The sequence below is a fragment of the Herpailurus yagouaroundi genome, unplaced genomic scaffold, assembly GCF_014898765.1.
Source record: "Herpailurus yagouaroundi ecotype Mexico unplaced genomic scaffold, PumYag 140, whole genome shotgun sequence".
Taxonomy (NCBI): Eukaryota; Metazoa; Chordata; class Mammalia; order Carnivora; family Felidae; genus Herpailurus; species Herpailurus yagouaroundi.
In genome coordinates this window covers 40772801-40778484 of record NW_024412395.1, presented here as the reverse complement: position 1 = coordinate 40778484, position 5684 = coordinate 40772801, and positions in this window count along the sequence as shown.

Genomic DNA, 5684 nt, shown 5'->3' with positions numbered 1-5684 from the left:
TTGTCGTTTATCCCCGCTAAGCCCCTGGCATGTTTTGTGATTTCATATCAGTCTAGACTTTATTTTCCACTTTGTTGAGTATTCGTTATGTTGTGGAAACTTTCCTACGAAAGTCTCCCACTCTACGCTTGTAAAGATAGTGGCATCTTATTCTCAACGTCTACCTTCTTTCCTTTGTAAAATATCGTGAGTGCCTTATTTCACTGTTCAGCTCACTGCACCCTCCTCTTTAGTGTCTGCCGTCGAAAACAGTGGTTTGCTCAGTTCTTAAAAGCCTGGTGGAGCTAGACACCATGTCTGCCAGGGCCAGGATGGCTCTCTTGCTTCCAGATCTGGCTCACTTAGAACCACTTGACCCATAATGTCTGCTGTCGGATCACTCGTTTCTTCCATCAGCCACGTCCAAGTGCATTGCTCAATCTTTCCTTGCACTTAATATGTCTGGTTAAACCCTTCCATTATCTCCAGGCTCTCTTTTGGTACCGGATTCTGCCCATTTTAATCTTGCAACAATCCTCTCTCTTTTCACAGACCTTCGATTTTTGAAGGGAGTGTTTTTGTTCTTGCATGACCTGATTCTGCTCTTAACAACCCCATTCTGTTACATACGTTCTTTGATTTCACTGTTTCGTCCCCGGTGTCTTCACCTTGGTTTTATCTGTCTGTGCTCTCTCTTAAATGCTTCTGTGGCAATATCTATTTTATTCTTGGAAGCCTTTGCCTATATTCCTTTGGAAAACTCTCTTTATGTCATTGAAAAAGAAGTTCCATTATTCTGTAATCTTTGAAGGGGAGAATGTCTTTGGCTCTTCACTCCTTTTCCTAATTCCCTATATTTTAAGAAATTAATTTCGGGGCCCCTGTGTGGCTCAGTCAGTTAAGCGGCAGACTTCGGCTCAGATCATGATGTCACAGTTTGTGGATTCGAGCCCCGCGTCAGGCTCTGTGCTGACAGCTCAGAGCCTGGAGCCTGCTTCGGATTTGACGTCTCCCTCTCTCCTCTCTGGCCCTCCCCTGCTCGCACTCTGTTTCTGTCTCTCTCTCTCTCAGAAATAAAGATTAAAAAAAATTTTTTAAAAGAAATTAATTTCAATCTCTGCCACCACATGAATAGAAAGAATAACTTGTGTCTTTTAAACAACCCCCTGAAAATCGGAACTCGAATGGCTTTTCCTCTATTGAGGGATTTGATTAGTCCCAAACCAGTCCTTTCACATAGATTTCTGTCTTCAAATTCAGCTCTATTTTAAAGTCAGAATTATATCCAGATCCTCTCTGTTTGGAGACCTCTAAGCTTTAGCTCCAGCCTGTGATCTCACGGGGTCATGGAGGATAGCTCTAGATTTGGGATTAAGAGATTTCCAGAGAAATTCCTCCACTTACACTATTACACCCTGGGAATCTCTTAACTTCTCTGAGGCTCATGTTTGTCATCTGCAAAGTGGGGTAGTGACAGCTATCACCTTGTGATTTTTGTGAAGATTTCATGAAATCCTGTGTGCAAAAGCAGGTTCAAAATTCTATCTGTATTATATATTTTTACTTGGAGCTCTGCTCACCCTAATTTCATGTGTTTGTCTTTCAGTCCTTCAACATTTCCTTTGGAAGTTCTCTGCTTTTTCTTTTGGCTTATTTTTCTTGGCTCAGGTTCTCTGTCACTTCACCCTTTATAATTAATTGATTAATTAATTAATCACTCAGAACATTTTTGGATGAAAATGTTGACATCCTGATAGTTGATGTCAGACTTATTGGAAACAGGGAGATTATTTGGGGGGTAAGGTGACTCCTTGAGGTTGTGTTTTCCAGGGGTCAAGACAACACGAGAAATACTAATTGCTGATATGGAACTGAACAGAAATTAGGAGGCGGGGAAGAACAGAAAAATGAGGATGGGGGTGAGAGAGGGGAAGCCATCCGCAAGATGGTGGGAGGAATAGGGGCCTGCCAGGGCTACGATGAGCAGTGAACAAAATCCTGGGTTGAGGGGAATGGGTAGTGGAAGGACATACACATAAAATCTGGGATAGCTCATATTCTGCTGCAGGTTGTCTGGTTGCTGTGATGTAAACTCTGCTAAATCTTTGATATGTTTATTACCCTCTGGAGTAGGCTTTTGGGAAATCATGGAAAAGGGCCAAAATGAGATCAGGGTGGTGGGACTCAGGGACACCAAATTCGTTGGAAATCAGAGGTGATTCCTGGAGATTCACAGACCTTGTGGAAGGGCTTTGAACATCCACTAGGGGTAGGCTGGGATTTGAGCTCATCTGATGTATTTGAAGGGGGCGGTGACTCCAGCTGACATCCCGACATGCACTTGAAAACATAATACATACCCCAAAACCAGCCATACCCACCTTGGACTTGGGTTCCATCTAAAGAAAGCCTATCACCCATTAGTCCTCTGAGTAACCTCAGAACTAGCTATTTGTTAGGGTTTTCTATATTCTTTTCCTCAACAAGAACTAATTTACCCCAGTGGTTTCTTCCTGTACCTTTTGTTTTCTCCCATTAACTTTGTTTACCTGTTTCTTTTCTTCAACCTGAAGACCACCTTCATTTTCTACCTCCCTTTCTGAGGTTCTGCCTCTCACTGCCTCCTCAAATTTCACAGCTGTCATTTCTGTGGGCACGACTGGCTCAGCTGTGTGTGTGTGTGTGTGTGTGTGTGTGTGTGTGTGTGTGTTTGCACTTGTTTCTGGCTCTTGTAGCTCACACAGCAATACCAGTCTTCTTTCATAGTGAAAGATTCTTGGATTGTTTATATAACACTCTCTTTTGCTCCACAATATTTGTAAAATTTTGTTTACAGGGAGAGAGGGAGAGAGAGAGAGAACACACAAGTGTTTATCTTTTGGAGATAGCATGCTGAAGTATTTATAGATGAAATTATGCTTGGGATTTGCTCTAAAATAATCCAGAAGGAGAGAGGAAGAAGGAGAAGTGGGGGGCTGGGTGCTATAGATTCAACAAGATTGGCCATATTGTTGAAGCTTTGTGATGAGTACCTGAGGGTTCAGTATGATATTCACACAACTCTTGTGTATGTTTGAAAATTTCCATAATAAAAACCTTAACTAAAGACTGTTTATTCAAGATCTGCATGTGGGTTAGTGATCTCCCTAGCCAACACATTTTTTCTTTACTGTGTAAGACCTCCTCCTCAGCATGCCCCCCATTCTCACCAAACCATTTCTAAACTCGCTCTGCATGTTGATCTGTTGGCATGCCTGTTCCCCTTTGGTCTAAGGTTTTGTGGTAGGCAGGGGCCACTTTGTACTCATCTTTGTGTCCCAGTGCCTTAGACAGCGTGCTGAACTGAACTGAACTGAGCTAAAGAAGAGTGTTTGCCAGCAAATCCCCAGCCTTGTACCTCCTGACACAGTCCTCCACCATTGTCATGGTTTTTGCTGGGCCTGTGAACATATCACAGGGGCTTCCAGTGAGTGGAACCACAGCACATCCATGCAGGGCTTACTCCTCAGGAGGGGGAGGGAACAGTCACTTTGGCTTTCAACATGTACAGCCATATCGCCACAAAGCAATCTGATTGGACTGGCCCTTTTCCTATTACACATTCTCTGAGATAATTTCAATTCCTTTCAGATCTGAAGTTCACATCAAACTTCCCCCTTTCTATAATTCGGTGATTTGAGTGACTGCAATTGTGGGCCTAAATTACTGCTGGGGTCCTTACTGCATAACCTCTCTTTGAGCAGCGTCTCTTCTCTTGCAATACATCTTCCAATCTAGAAGGAGAGACTAGTACCCTTCTTCTCTTCTTCCTTCCTTTGGGTGGTTGGCCCTCCTATCACCTGCAGGAGAGGCAAGTCTAGTGGTCCTGCCATCTTAGCTTCCCATTTCCCGTATCACCCTCCTCTGTTTACTCCTCACTTCCATCTGACCCCAAATCTTCAGCTTTTTCTTTAATTCCTATTCGAGGCTCATTTTATAGCACTTCTTATAGTTCTCCTGCTACTATAGTTCTAGAAGCTTCCAGAACCGTCATCCTGGTACCACCTTGCTCTCACTACTCTTGAAATAGCTTATTACAAACCTCAGTGCCCATTTTGTCTTCTTCCCAGTGTGTGCCACTGGTAAAGTTAAACTGGGGGTGGGGTGGGGGTCAGGTGTTATTACACCCATTTGACAAGGATCAGAAAGGTCAAGTGGCTTGTTTAAGGTTTAAGAACTAGTAAGGGTCAGAAGTAGAATCCTAGTCTCCTAATCTCCTAGTCTAGTGTTCCAGTGGTATCTACTATCCTCTTTACACTTTGCTACTGTCCCTCTGGGGATTCATGGCTGACCTTGAACTTCTGTACATTTATAAGAACAAGTGCGCCTCACAACACTTAAATATTCCAGCAAGGAGAATTTCTGACAATGGTCTCAGAGGACAAGGAACTAAGCTAAGCCAAAGTGAGGTGGTTAGGACTAACTGTCTTATTGATTCATACTGGCATTGGCTGAAGTTTCAATATTGTCTCAGACAATTTTCTTGTTCCTGAAAAAGAGCCAAACAATGCTGGGGGGGGGGGTGGTGTGGTGGAGGGGGTGAGATACATCAGCATGACCACTGGGCCTCAGCTAAGTGCTTTTGGAGTTCCAGGAATCAGAGATAGGCATGGCACCTGGTCACTCCCCAAGGGTTATCAAACTATAATGTGATGGACTCGAGTACTGACCACTTTTTTGGGTCAAGACAAGTGTTGATTGTTGGATAGCATTATTATTAAAAAAAATTTTTTTTAATGTTCATTTATTTTTAAGAGAGACAGAACATAAGTGGGGGAGGAACAGAGAGAGAGAGGGAGGCACAGAGTCTGAGCTGTCAGCACAGAGCCCAATGCAGGGCTCGAATTCATGTACGGTGAGATCATGACCTGAGCCAAAGTCCGATGCTTAACTGACTGAGCCACCCAGGTGCCCCAGATAATATTATTAATTAGAGGTGCAGAATAGAACTGTGACAGATAACCTTTGTGAAAAAAGAACCTGGTTGTCCCTACTATCACCTGAAGACAGCCTTGGCTATTCACAGGTGAGTATATGGGGTGGGGGGTGGGGGGCGGAGAGAGAGAGAGCTGTGGAGGGTAGGAGAGCTAGAGCAGGGTTAGCTATGACAATACTTTCCCTCCTACTCCTACCTCCAATTAAAATCAACATCTATACCCCAACCACAATGCCCTGTAGCGTTGTGACCCCCTAGGTTCTACAGATGAACTTTGTGGGCAGCCCTGAGCAAATCTCCAATGGAAATTCTAATTCTACCTTCTACCCTTGATTGCTTTGCAGAGGAGAGTATGTTTGTAACAAATCTAAAATTTTCATTTTCCCTCACCAAGCCTTCAAAACAAACTAAGTTTTTATGTGGGGAACTGGAAATGACATTTTACCTCAAAGGAAGACTTGAGGATCTTAAGATAAACATATGGAGAAGACTCACTCCTCACGTTTGCATAGAGTATTGGCCTTTATACAGCCTTTGTACTCATTTGTCCTTTAGGAAGAACTCACTGTGGGTGGAACAGCTCAGGGTCAGCATCAAGGAGAAAAAGACTTATCCTGAGAGGTGGAGTGGAATAGTCAAGTATTCTGGATTCTCCACTCATTCAACAGAATTACATGTGTAAACTTCAGTGGGCTCCTGACCTGCATCAAAAGGAGGCCCAGGAAGGCAC